The sequence below is a fragment of the Mobula hypostoma genome, chromosome 14 (assembly GCF_963921235.1).
Source record: "Mobula hypostoma chromosome 14, sMobHyp1.1, whole genome shotgun sequence".
Taxonomy (NCBI): domain Eukaryota; kingdom Metazoa; phylum Chordata; class Chondrichthyes; order Myliobatiformes; family Myliobatidae; genus Mobula; species Mobula hypostoma.
In genome coordinates this window covers 37,256,013-37,271,515 of record NC_086110.1, presented here as the reverse complement: position 1 = coordinate 37,271,515, position 15,503 = coordinate 37,256,013, and positions in this window count along the sequence as shown.

Genomic DNA, 15,503 nt, shown 5'->3' with positions numbered 1-15,503 from the left:
AAAAGTTGCTGGTGAACGCAGCAGGCCAGGCAGCATCTCTAGGAAGAGGTACAGTCGACATTTCGGGCTGAGACCCTTCGTCAGGACTAACTGAAGGAAGAGCTAGTAAGGGATTTGAGAGGGGGAGGGGGAGATCCGAAATGAAATGATAGGAGAAGACAGGAGGAGGAGGGATGGAGCCAAGAGCTGGACAGGTGATTGGCAAAAGGGGTATGAGAGGATCAGGGGACGGGAGGTCTAGGGAGAAAGAAAAGGGGGAGGGGGAAAGCCCAGAGGATAGTGAGAGGGACAGAGGGAAAAAAAGGAGAGAGAGAAAAAGAATGTGTGTATATAAATAAATAGATAACAGATGGGGTATGAGGGGGAGGTGGGACATTAGCGGAAGTTTACGCTCATACCATCAGGTTGGAGGCTACACAGATGGAATATAAGGTGTTGTTCCTCCAACCTGAGTGTGGCTTCCTCTTGACAGTAGAGGAGGCCGTGGATAGACATATCAGAATGGGAATGGAATGTGGAATTAAAATGTGTGGCCACTGGGAGATCCTGCTTTCTCTGGCGGACAGAGCGTAGGTGTTCAGTGAAATGGTCTGCCAGCCTGCGTCGGGTCTCGCCAATATATAGAAGGCCGCATCAGGAGCACCAGACACAGTATATCACCCCAGCCGTCTCACAAGTGAAGTGTCGCCTCACCTGGAAGGACTGTCTGGGGCCCTGAATGGTTGTGAGGGAGGAAGTGACCCGGCGCAGACTGGGAGATCATTTTGCTGAACACCTATGCTCTGTCCGCCAGAGAAAGCAGGATCTCCCAATGGCCACCCATTTTAATCCCACGTCCCATTCCCATTCTGATATGTCCATCCACGGCCTCCTCTACTGTCAAGAGGAAGCCACACTCAGGTTGGAGGAACAACACCTTATATTCCATCTGGGTAGACTCAAATCTGATGGCATGAACACTGACTTCTCAAACTTCCACTAATGCCCCATCTCCCCTTCGTATCCCATCCGTTATTTATTTATATACACACATTCTTTCTTTCTCTCTCTTTTTTCTCCCTCTGTCCCTCTGACTATACCCCTTGCCCATTCTCTGGGTTTTTCCCTCCCTCCCCCTTTTCCTTCTCCCTGGGCCTCCTGTCCCATGATCCTCTCATATCCCTTTTGCCAATCATCTGTCCAGCTCTTGGCTCCATCCCTCCCCCTCCTGTCTTCTCCTATCATTTTGGATCTCCCCCTCCCCCTCCCACTTTCAAATCTCTTACTAACTCTTCCTTCAGTTAGTCCTGACGAAGGGTCTCGGCCTGAAACATCGACTGTACCTCTTCCTAGAGATACTGCCTGGCCTGCTGCGTTCACCAGCAACTTTGATGTGTGTTGCTTGAATTTCCAGCATCTGCAGAATTCCTCATGTTTGCGTTATAGGTCCTTGTTCTTTTTATACCCATCACCATTTACCAAAAAAAAACTATTCACAACTTTCTTACCTTATACTCTTACAGGCAAAACATCTGTGTGAAAGTAACAGACTGCTACTCATCTCAAGGATCTGGCTTTTGAGAACTTCTCATCTCCCTTCATTGTTTTGTCAAACTTCATTGAAGCAATTTTTCAGGGGTGCATATTTGAAATGAAAGCTCGTGATTTGACAAGTTACCGTTTAATATTTATAAGCTTTGCATTGCACTAGAGTGATTAAAGCAGTTCCATTTTGAAAGTAGAAGTGAAACATAAAGCATAGAAAAAAAAGTAGAATATTCTGGAAAACTGAGCCATAACTAAGGTAAGCGGGAGGTAAACAGATCCAAAAGCAAACACCCATTTTCCGGAAAAGAGGGCAAGATCATAAGAAGGAGAAAATGGAAATGCAATGAATCACTGAGCCTCCTCCACCAATCAATACTGTAACTTTCTTGATTTTAGCTTCAACCATTTTTCTATCTGATTCCATAAACCTAGGCTTCCCAGCTCCAAACATCTGTCTGTTTCAACAATTGATTAACCTTCATAATAGTTTTATAGAATGCTTCCTGAGGGAAATAAAATTCACAATCTATCTCATTATGGCTTTGCAACTTCTTGTCTGCCTGCATTGCACTTTCCCTGTTACTTCATTCTGAATTCCATTTATGTTTTCCCTTGTTCTACCTCGATGCACTGTGTGATGAAATAATATGTATGGATGGTGTTCAAGACAAAGCTGTTCACTGTACCTTGTTGTATATGATAATAAGAAACCAGTTTACCAACCGTCTTTTCTGAAACTTAGCCCCTTAGTTCTGGACTCCCCCACAGGAGAAGCACGTATTCAATATCTGTCTTGACAGTCTTCCCAAAATTGTATATTTTTCAATATGATCACTTTTTATTCTTCTAAACTTCCGTGAATATCGCCTCAATCTGCTCAATCTTTCTAGACAAGAAAGCTAATGGCATGTTGGCCTTCATAACAAGGGGAATTGAGTATAAGAGCAAAGAGGTCCTTCTGCAGCTGTACAGGACCCTGGTGAGACCACACCTAGAGTACTGTGTGCTGTTTTGGTCTCCAAATTTGAGGAAGGACATTCTTGCTATTGAGGGAGTGCAGCGTAGGTTCACAAGGTTAATTCCCGGGATGGCGGGACTGTCATATGTCGAAAGATTGGAGCGGCTGGGCTTGTATACTCTGGAATTTAGAAGGCTGAGAGGGGATCTTATTGAAACATATAAGATTATTAAGGGATTGGACACGCTGGAGGCAGGAAGCACGTTCCCGCTGATGGGTGAGTCCAGAACCAGAGGCCACAGTTTAAGAATAAGGGGTGGGCCATTTAGAACAGAGTTGAGGAAAAACTTTTTCACCCAGAGGGTGGTGGATATATGGAATGCTCTGCTCCAGAAGGCTGTGGAGGCCAAGTCTCTGGATGCTTTCAAAAAAGAGATGGATAGAGTTCTTAAAGATAGCAGAATCAAAGGTTATGGGGATAAGGCAGGAACTGGATACTGATTGTGGATGATCAGCCATGATCACAGTGAATGGTGGTGCTGGCTCGAAGGGCTGAATGGCCTACTCCTGCACCTATTGTCTATTGTCTATTGTCTATTGGCAACTCTTTTATTCCAAAAATCAACTGGAGAACCAGTTTCTAAAGAATGTAAATCCCTTTTAAAATAAAGAAACAAAACTGTCAAAAAGATATAGAAGCAGAATTAGGCATTATCAAGTTCTGCCATTTCACCATGGTTGCTTTATTTTTCTCTCTCAACACCATTCTGCTACCTTCTTCCTGTAACCTTGGATACCCTCACTAATCGAGAACCTAACAACCTCCTCTTTGTATATACCTAATGACTTGGCCTCCACAGTCAGTTCTCAAAGTATATATAGATCACCATATACAACCCTGAGATTCATTTTCTTGTGGGCATACTGAATAAATCCATAATGGAATAATTATCATAATAGAATCAATGAAAGACGGCACCAAACTGAGCATTCAACCAGTGTGCAAAAGGCAAAAAGCTGTGTAAATAAAAGATAATAATAAAAATAAATAAGCAATGCATATTAAGAACATGAGATGAAAAGTCTTTGAAAGTGAGTCCATAGGTTGTAGGATTATTTCAAGGATGGGGCAAGTGAAGTTATCCTTTTTTGTTCAAGAGCCTGACGGATGTGAGGTAATAACTGCTTGAACTTGTTAGTGTGAGTCCTTAGGCTCCTGTAACTTCTTCCTGATTCAGCAGGAAGAGAGCAGTCCTGGGTGGGGTGGTGGTCCCTGATGATGAATGCCACTTGCCTGTGGCAATGCTCTGTGTAGATGTGCCCAGTCGTGGGGAGGGCTTTACCCCCGATGGACTGGGCTGTATCCACTATTTTTTGTAGGATTATCTGTTCAAGGGCATTGGTGTTTCTATACCAGGCTGTGAGGCAGCCAGTCAATATACCCTCCACAACACATCTATGGATGCCATGCCGAATCTTCACAAACTCTTAAGGAAGTCGAGGTGCTGCCATTCTTTCTTTGTAACTGTACCGACATGCTGGACCCAGGACAGGTCCTCTAAAACAGTAACACCAAGGAACTTAAAGCTGCTGACTGCCTCCACTCTGATCCTCAAACAGGACTGGCTCATGGACCTCTGGAGTCCTTTTCCTGAAGTCAATAATCAGCTCCTTGGTCTTGCTGATATTGAGTAACAGGTTCAATCTTCCTCTATATGCTGATTCATCACCACATTTGATTCGATCTACGACAGTGGTGTCGTCAGCAAACTTGAATAATGTTTTGGAGCTATGCTTAGCCATGTGGTCATAAACGTAAAGTGAGTAGAGATAGGGGGTTAAGCATTTAGCTTTGTGGTGCGCATTTGTTGATGGAGATTGTGAAGGAGATGTTGTTGCCAGTCTGAACTGACTAGGGTCTGCAAGGGAGGTAATGGAGTATTCAATTGCACAACAATGTATTGAGGCAATGAATTGAAAAGATTCACCACCTAATTAAATTCTTCCTCATCTCTGCTCTAAAGGGACATTGTTTTATTTTGAAGCTCTCCACATCCACTCTATCCTGCCTTCCCAACATTCAGTGGGTTTCATTGAGAATCCCTCCCATTCTTCTAAACTCCAATAAGTACAGTCCCGGAGCCATCAAATGCTCTTTATTTACTAATCCTTTCATCCTGGGATTATTCTTGTTAAACTCTGCCGGATCATTCCCAATGTTAGTACATCATTCCTTAGATATGGGGCCCAAAACTGCTCACAATACTTCTAATATGGTCTAACTAAAACCTTATAAAAGCCTCAGCATTATATCCTTGATTTTGTATCCTACATCTGGAAATGAATGGTAATATCTCATTTGCCATCCTTACTACTGACTCAGCCAACAAGTTTACCTTAAGTCCTGCATGAGGACTCCCAAGTCCCTTTGCATCTCTGATTTATGAATTCTCTCTCTATTTAGAATATAATCTACACCTTTGTTCCTGCTATTAAAATTCATGACCAAATGATTCCCCATGCTGCATTCCATTGGCCACTTTGCCCATTTTCTCAACCTATCCAAGACCTTTTGTGGACTCCCTGCTTCATCAATACATCCTGCCCTTCCAACGATCTTTGTATCATCTGCAAACTTGGCCACAAAGCCACCAATCCTGTTATCCAGATCACTAATATGCATATAGCGTGAAAAGTAGCAGACCAAGCATTGACCACTACAGAACTCTATTGATCTTCTAGAGCCAATCAGAAAAGGCCCCTTTTATTCCCACTCTTTGCATTCTGCTAATTAGATGTTGCCTCACCAATGCTCGATACATTTTACCAAGAAGGTAAAGTATCCTATGGGACTATTTGGGAAAGAACTAGAATGTTCACTTCGTTCTCCTGGCTAATATATTTAATCCCTCAGAATTATTAAAAATAGATAAAAATGTTTGTCTCATAACATTCTATGGAAAGTTTCTGCACCCAAATTGTCTACTGTGTTTTCTATATTCTAAAAGTAGTATATACTCATTTAGCTGTGGAGTGCTTTGGAGTATCCTGATGTTAAGAAGGAGCATTATAATTGCAAAGTTTTTCTCTCTGATATCCTGAAATGGGATCTTCTTGTCTGAAATTGTTGCACAAATACTCAGTAAAATAAAATATACTTAAAAGTACAGTATTGAAGCATCTGACCTTGGTCTACAGTAAATTTGATCACTAAATTAAGAATATGTACATCTGAATTTCCAGGTAGCTATTATTAACCTTCCAGAAGTATGGTGAAGGAATGTAAACTGTTTCTAGTCAAGATGTTGCACCTACCCCCAACTGTGTGTAAAAAAAATCATAGAAAGAAGAATTAAAAATGGTAAAATGCTGATGATTGAGGTGGCTTCAAAATTTTCCATTCAGGTGCTTGAGAAACAAAGCTGTTGTTAGGCAAATACCAAAATAAGTTTCGTTCAGCACCTGCCAGTATGTAATTACATTATATACCAACACTGGCAGTAATCAAAGCAATTAATCAGTTATCCTATAACAATAACCTCAGTCATTTCTTTTATATTTTAATTATTTTTCTAGAGAATCATTTTATGTTTTCACTCCTCACCTTCCAGCTGATACATTAGCTTGCTGTGTTGATCTGACCTACACGTAGGATTTGCAAGGCTGAATAAAATGTGCTTAAAGAGATAGGGAGAAGAGAAGAGGGAATTTCTTATAACAAGATACAAAAAGAAGCGAAAGAAAGACAACATATGTGTATATACATATGCAATGTAAGAGAGAACATTGACAGATGTAGATGGCTGTGATCAGAGAGACTGTTACACAAAACTTTTCCAAATTGGTATACACTAGTTGTTTCAAATTTCGATTTCTACAGAACAATGTTCAATGCACATGTATTTTTAAAGACATCCTCTGGATAGTAAATATCTTGTAATTCCTAAAGCAATTTCACATTTTTAGAATGACATCTATGCTGAAGATGGCAATATAAGTTTTCTAATGCCAGTGTCTGCAGCAATCTGGAATATTTTCTGTATAGAGCTTTTATCAGTTGTAATGTAATCATAAAATAACTAATAAAATTGTCTATATTAGACGTCATAACCAAAAATCAAAATTTAGTGTAAATTCTTTTGTTGAATTTATGACTTCTGTCGAAATGAAATTGCAAATGAAGAAATGTGTATACTGATATATGCTCTGAGAGTTTAGACACATTATGTTACAAATTTAAAATGTATAGGGATTCATAAAATGTTTGGAGAATCTAACTTTCGTGAAAGACTTGAAAAATTGTCCTATAATTATTTTAATTTCAAGTGTATTAACATGATTTGTCTCCGCTCTGTATTACGGTTTATAATGATAAGATACGTCGAGATAGCAACAAGCAGAGGCCTGTATTGATTGGGCATTGAACAATCATGATTTATGAGATACTTCAGGTTAAAGAAAGCTTCATAGCTGAGATAATGCAATGATTACAAAAGTGTCCAAGCCTAACAAAATATAACTTTGCAAAAATGAAACAATGGAAAAAATAGATTTTAGTTTGTAATGGAAGGTTTTCAATATTATTTCATTCACCGCTTGACAGCACTATATCAGGCTGTAGCTTTTTAATTTTAACCTGTTTCAATTGAAACACAATGTTACGGTGAGTTATTTCTGCATACGCAGGTGACAAGAAGACTGCTGAGGCACGTGAATGTTTCCTCATAATTTTAATACTTTCGTATGAAAGCAGGTATATATGGCAAGTTTTGAAGAACACACTTTTTTTCAAGATGTTCATTACGAAACAGTTGATTATTACTAATTTCTCAATCTGGCCAATACATACACAATGCTGGAGGAACTCAGCAAGCCAAGCAGCCTCTATGGAAAAAAGACAAGTTGACATCTCAGGGCCAAGACCTGCAAAAGGTTTTCGGCCTAAAACATCAACTGTACTTTTTTTTCCATAGATGCTGCCTGGTCTGCTGAGTTCCTCCAGCATTGTATGTGTGCTGCTTCGATTTCCGGTATCTGCAGATTTTCTCGTTTGGTCTCAAATTGGTAACGTGGATTTCATAAAAGTTTATTTCCATTCTAGGATAAGTGGAGTAATCAGTGAAGTATAAAAAAATTGATTGTTACGTACAAATGTTAATTCTACCTTAACTAGCTTGATTTCATTAACGCAAACATGTGGACTCCAACCTGATGGCATGAACATTGACTTCTCTAACTTCCGTTAATGCTCCTCCTTCTTACCCCACCCCTTATTTATTTATTTATTTTCCCACTTTTTTTTCTCTCTCTCTCTGTCCCTCTCACAATAACTCTTTGCCTGCTCTCCATCTTCCTCTGGTGCTCCCCTCCCCCATTCTTTCTCCCTAGGCCTCCCGTCCCATGATCCTCTCCCTTCTCCAGCATTGTATCCCTTTTGTCAATCAACGTTCCAGCTCTTAGCGCTATCCCTCCCCCTCCTGTCTTCTCCTATCATTTCGGATCTCCCCCTCCCCCTCCCACTTTCAAATCTCTTACGATCTCTTCTTTCAGTTAGTCCTGACGAAGGGTCTCGGCCCAAAGCGTCGACTGTGCTTCTTCCTATGGATGCTGTCTAGCCTGCTGCGTTCCACCAGCATTTTGTGTGTGTGTTGCTTGATTTAATTAAGATGCTTTTGATTTAACATATATAATTATAATTGTGTTTTTCACTACGGAAAATTTAGGAAAGATTTTGAAATGAAGAAGTATCAAAAATATGTATTACTTACTTTAATTAATGATTTTAGTTTTTTTCTTTTAAATTACCAGTCATATATTCCTATTATGATGCAACAACTTGCAAATTAATATTTTGTTCTTTATGTCCTGTGGATTCATTTTAAGACGATGTGAAGCAAGTAAATGTATTCTACCCATAAGCTCACTGTTTATTCAGACCAAATGCAATCAACTCTGATCTTAATGCTGATGTTACATGCATTGCATTGCCCAAATGATGTCCAATAGAAAGCAAACAAAAATTCTATTCTTCGCACATTTACTGTTCATTCACCCTGGGTGACTGACTTCTACAAATCAGATCACTTCCCTTGGCACTTTTCCTGTATTGTATGCTGTGCAGAATCTCATCTGGTATTATACTATTCTCTATTACTCCCCTATATGTTATTTGGACTGTTGCACAGTTCTGGGAAAATATTCATTACATTCCTTACTTCAGGCTTGTTAGCTCAGATTTCAGATTTTTCATTTGCAGTCCAGATAAATAGTCTGGTTGCATCGACATGTTGATCCTGAATTTCCACTGAGGATCTGTTAAATTTGATTATATAAGTCAGTCACATTGTATCAGTGCCCTTACATGGTTTTGGGTGAAACTTCCACCTGCTGCATACAAGTAATAGAAAGTATTGTCAGGAGCAATGCTGAGGATATAGCCGGCCGGTGGTGTAGTGGCGTCAGCACTGGACTTCGAAGCAAATGGTCCCAAGTTCGAATCCGGCCAGTTTTTTGCACGCTTTCCATCTGTGCTGCGTTGAGCATCGAGCTAGCAATTCGGCCTCATTAACAGTCAAAGGCTACAGAAATGGCAAAAGTGCCATCCAATACACCACGAGGCATAAAAAGGAACAAAAACCACAATGCTGAGGACACAAGGAGAGGAAAGGGAGGGAATGAGTGATGAGAAAATATGTGTCAAGGCTGGAACATGAAAAGAGAAGGAAAAAACGTGAGAGAAGAGAAGAACAAACAAGTCTCAAAGACAAGTATCATAGCTGGTTAGTGCTAAATCTGCGCGATTCTTTCTATAAGCACAAGGGATTCTGCATATGTTGGAAATTCAGAGTAACAGTCTCAAAATGCTGGAGGAACTCAGCAGGAAACTTATTAGTTAGATGGGTCATGTTGCACCAGAAATTCATGTGAACACTTCATAAATATATCCACCCATCTATTCTGGAACCATTAGGAAGATTTATACTGGTTGGTGGGTTGAAAATGAACACAGCTGACTTTGAATTCATGATAACTCAGTTCTAATCAAGGGTCTTGGCCTAAAATGTCATCTCTTTATTCTTCTCCATAGATGTTGCCAGACCTGCTGAGTTTCTGCAGCATTCTGTGTGTGTTACTTTTTCAATTTCTTGTTTTAGGTAAGTCCCTTCTCATAGATGGATACTTAATGACTGTGTGGGGCAACCTCTACCAAATTGGTATTAAGCAAAAATATCTACAGCGATATTTTTCTGGAATGACAAATCAGGTAATGACTGAAAAATTGCTAAATTGTTCTGTTCCTTCATGGAAAATCAATGCTTTATGGAAAAATTAAATGTTAAGTAATAAATGTAAAATAGACTATGCATTAATTTTTTGTTTAAAGTTATATTGTCTTTTCTCTGTTACATTTATAGGCTGCTATCAACAAGTTCAGTAACAAATTGTCAGGACGTAACAGGTTTTTGAAACCCAGCACCATCTTGCATGAATATGTATCACTCATTTGTGTTAGGTTTTCTTCAAACTAAGATTCCCTAAATGAAAATCCCAACACACTTCTTTTCATCAAACAGATATTTTGATTGCTAAGGTTGTTTTTTTCTTTCCATCAAAATTGCTATATTATGCAACTAAAATTAGATTTTGTTCCAACTATGAGATTTTCTTGTAAAAATTACATTATTATGACTTTCTCTAACAGCATAGAACCAAATTCAAAGTTGCTCAAAATCCATAGGACAAATTGGATTGAAATAAGTTGACATTAAGATGTATTTAAACAAGGAAAGATCAGAATCAGGTTTAATATCAATGGCATATGTCATGAAATTTGTTGTTATGAGGCAGCAGTGCATTGCAATACATTATAATAAAAACTGTAAATTACAGTAAAGAATATATATGTATATATTTTAAAAATTAGATTAGGTAAGTAGTACAAAAAGAGGGGAAAAAGTAGTGAGGTAGTGTTCTGATGGCAGAGGGGAAGATGCTATTCCTGAATCATTGAGTGTGTGCTTTGGGCTCCTGCACATCCTCCCTGATGGTGGCAATGAGACGAGGGCATGCCCTAGGTGATAGGCGTCCTTCATGATGGTTGCCATCACTCGTTGAAGATATCCTGGATGCTGGCGAACCTTGTGTCCGTGATGGAGCTGATTGAGTTACAACTTCCTGTAGCTTATTTCAATCTTGTGCAATGCGCCCCCTCCCCCCCCCCATACCAGGCGGTGATGCACGATACATCTGTAGAAACTTGCGAGTGTCTTTGGTGACATACCAGATCTCCTCAAACTTTTATTGAAATATTGCCATCATCGTGCCTCTTTTTGTAACTGCATCGATATGTTGGGCCCAGGATAGATCCTCAGAGATGTTGATACACAGAAACTTGAAATTGCTCACCCATTTCACTTCTGATCTCTCGATGAAGACTGGTCTTACCCTCTCTCAGGTCCACAATAAATTTCTTGGTCTTACCGCCATTGAATGCAAGGTTGTTGCTGCTACCACTCAACCAGCTGATCTATCTCACTCCTGTATGCCTTCTTGTCACCATCTGAAATTTTGCCATAACAGTTGTGTCACTGGAAAATTTATAGATGGCATTTCAGCTGTGCCTTGCCACGCAGTCATAGGTGTAAAGGGAGTAGAGTAATGCGCTATGCACACGTCCTTGAGATGCACCAGTGTCAATTATCAGTGAGGTCGAGGTGTTATTTCACTCTTAAAAGTTTGTTTAAAGAGAAGAAGGTTCTTACTTTCACTACCATCTAGTTTGCTAGCAAACGTACAGACTCTGGAAAATAATACTGAAAATGACACACCCCTGCATGATTGGAGATGATTGGATCCTCAGATGTTCTTTGTCCTTTATGCAAGGGAGATCCAGAATCTAAAATTATCATCCATGAAAACCACTGCATCCTGGACCAATTTCCAGAGTTAATGACTCGCAAAATGTTAACGGCTGAACTAAAGTAAAACGAAATCAGTTGGGTGCATTCCACATGATGTATGATCAAACAGCAAACTAAGAAGCAAATTAGTATATAGATCAAAAGGCTTTCTAGAAGATGGTAACACCTTCAGTCGGAGATAACCAACAATGCAGTCAGGAAAGTATGTAAGTTACTTTTCTTTTAAACAGCAAAGTTTGTGGAGAGCGAACATGCTGGCAAGATTTTGGATGCAATATAACAATGAGACTCTCTCAGCACTCACCTTTATAATGGAGTGATACACATGCACGTTGAAGTGAGAGAGAAAAAAATTGCTGCTTGAGTCTGAGCTTGTTTACTGAGACCTGGAGCTAAACTGAAAATGGAATAGCACTTGAAGTCAATAGAAATAAATGTTCTGGCTTCAAATGCAGGAAAAATGGTTTGCTAGCATTGGCCATGTCTTCACAGCAACCTGCCCCATAGGAAATGTAAGTTCTGGATACCCACTACACCACCTGCAGTTCAGAATTAAGTTCTGTACACCACTCCTGCAGAGTTAAAGAAAGTCTGCTATAGAATTGTGAAAAACTTTATAGAATTGTTGGAGAGTACTCAAACTTTGAGATTGTGGACCAAACCAGTAGTCTCATTCTCTCATTTTGTTCATATAGCTTTGAGAGTTATCTTTCTTTGGAGTATTATGCGTGCTTCAAATCATCACACCAGCGTATTTGCTGGAATGGAAGGGTTTACCTATAAGGGGAGATTGAATAGCTTGGGTTCATTCTCACTTGAATATAGGATGTCAAGTGTTGAACATAAGGGCTATAGATAGGATAGGAAGTCAGAATCCTTTCCAAGGGTCGAGAAAGCTAAAGCTCGAGGACATGGATGTAAGATAAGTGGGGAGAAATGTGAAGGAGATGTGGAGGGTACAGTTTTTTCCACACACAAGTATGAAGGCTATCTAGAATGAGCTGCCCGAGGAAATGGTAGAGGCAAATACAATTAAATTAGTGTTTAAAAGATATTTGAATCGGAAGGATAGAGGGATATGGGCCTAATGTGGGCAAATGGGATTAACATAGGCAGTCTCCACAGTTGACGTAGATGTGTTACGTCAAAAAGCATGTACAAAACGGCATTATACAACATTACGACAGAATTTCTAAATGTCTGTTCTTAAACTGATTCTATTTCTACCGCTCTTACAGGTAACACATTGTGGATCAATAGCTCTCTGCATATAATCCTTGAGTTGTCCATTATTGAAGATAGTTTCTTTTCATTTAGATCCTAGGAGAATAACCTCTAACTTCTCCAGTGTACCATGGCAGTGTAGTAGTCTGGCGGATGGACCTCTACCTCACTGAGGCCAAACTGCAGCTCTCTGACACCTCCTCTTACTTACTCCTGGAACAGGACCCCACCGAAAAACATCAAACCATTGTCTCCCATACCATCACTACCCTTATCAACTCCGGAGACCTTCCATCCTCAACCACTTGGTTTTACCTCCTCCCCAAGATCCACAAGCCTGACTGTCCCAGTAGACCCATAGTTTCTGCCTGCTCCTGTCCCACCGAACTTGTATCTGCCTACCTGGACTCCATTTTGTCACCCATAGTTCAGTCCCTCCCCACCTACATCCAGGTTACACCCCATGCCCTCCGCCTCTTCAATAACTTCCAGTTCCCCAGTCCCGACCGCTTCATTTTCGCTATGGATGTCCAATCCCTATACACCTCCATTCCCCATCAAGAAGGCCTCAAATCCCTCCGCTACTTTCTGGATAACAGACCTCACCAGTTCCCCACCACCACTACCCTCCTCCGGTTGGCGGAACTGGTTCTCACACTCAATAACTTCTCTTTTGGCTCTTCCCACTTCCTTCAGACTAAGGGTGTAGCTATGGGAACTTGCATGGGCCCTAGCTATGCCTGCCTCTTCGTTGGTTATGTGGAACAGTCTGTGCTCCAAACCTGTTCTGGTACTGCTCCCCAACTTTTCCTTTGGTACATTAACAACAACATTGGTGCTGCTTCCTGCACCCATGCTGAGCTCGTCAATTTCATCGACTTTAGTTCAAACTTCCACCCAGCCCTCAAATTCACTTGGTCTATCTCGGACACTTCTCTCCCCTTTCTCGATCTCTCGGTCTCCATCTCTGGAGACAGACTGTCCACTGACTTCTTCTACAAGCCCACTGACTCTCATAACTACCTTGACTATACCTCTTCCCACCCCACCACATGCAAAAATGCCATTCCCTATTCCCAGTTCCTCCGTCTCCGCCGCATCTGCTCCGAGGATGAGGATTTCTGTTCCAGGACATCTCGAATGTCCTCTTTCTTTAAGGATCGTGGTTTCCCTTCTGCCGTCATCAATGATGCCCTCACTCACATCTCCTCCATTTCCCGCACTTCGCCCCTTCCCCCATCCTCCTGCCACCACAACAGGGACAGAGTTCCCCTTGTCCTCACCTACCACCCCACCAGCCTCCGGATCCAGCACATTATCCTCCGCAGCTTCCACCACCTTCAACAGGACCCCACCACTAAGCAAATCTTTCCCTCTGCACCCCTCTCGGCTTCCTGCAGGGATTGGTCCCTCCGCGACTCCCTGATCCACACGTCCCTCCCCACGGATCTCCCACCCGGAACTTATCCCTGTAAGCGCAAGTGCTACACCTGTCCCTACACCTCCTCTCTTGCCACCATTCAGGGCCCCAAACAGTCCCTCCAGGTGAGGAAACACTTCACTTGTGAGTCTGTTGGGGTCATCTATTGCATCCGGTGCTCCTGTTGCGGCCTCCTCTACATCGGTGAAACCCGACGCAGATTGGGGGACCACTTCGTCGAGCACCTCCGCTCCATCCGCCACAACAGACAGGATCTCCCAGTAGCCGCTCTGCCTCCCACTCCCATTCAGATATGTCCATACATGGCCTCCTCTACTGCCAAGATGAGGCTAAACTCAGGTTGGAGGAGCAATACCTTATATACTGTCTAGGTAGTCTCCAGCCCCTTGGTATGAACGTAGAATTCTCCAACTTCCTGTAATTCCCTCCCCTCCCTTCCTCTATCCCTATGTCACTCTGTCCCCTCCCCCAGCTGCCTATCACCTCCCTCATGGTTCCGCCTCCTTCTACTACCCATTGTGCTTTCCGCTATTCCTTCTTCACCTTTCCTGCCTATCACCTCCCTGCTTCCGCTCCCCCAGCCCTTTATCTTTCCCCTTACTGGTTTTTCACCTGGAACCTACCAGCCTTCTCCTTCCCACCCTCCCCCCACCTTCTTTATAGGGCCTCTGCCCCTACCCCCTACAGTTCTGACGAAGGGTTCCAGCCCAAAACGTCAACTCATCGTTTCCATGGATGTTGCCTGACCTGCTGAGTTCCTCCAGCGTGTTGTGAGTGTTAACATGACAGCTGAAGTTCCTCGTTCTCTCATTTATGCAAGCTCCTGAGAATCTTTACATTTTTTTTCTAAATTACAAGAGCTTAACTGGACAGAGTATTCTAATTGTGGTTGAAATATGTTCAACTTACTTACTTAATTAAACAAAATAAGTAAATAAATAAACCACTTTTCTTTTGTACTGCAGGCTTGTATTGCTGCTAGCTCCAGGAATATATGTGTTTGAAATGGAAATCAAAATCTTCCCCTGGGTTGACTGCAATTTGTGACACCAAGTAATCTTGAGCAAGGCTGTTCCAAGATCAGCCCTGCTCACGAAGTACCTAGTTAGTGGAAGGGAACTATTAGCCATTGTTATGACTCCTACTTACAGATTTAAAAGGCATTAGAGATCATCTGAAAGGCTTAGAAAAGACTCCTGGAAAATGAGATTATGGAAGTAATGCCTATGCATACTGGCTTAGACTGCTTCACTGTTTGGAAAAATTTCACCCCCAGTAAATTGGTGCAATGCAATTATATCAAATACTTTGAGTAATATATAGGCTCCTGTTCTCTGACATCTACTGCCTAGAATGGTTGATTAATGCAGATAATAGATCAGGGACAAGGCATGGATCTAAAGAAGCAGTTGATTTAGCACCCAAGGAAGTA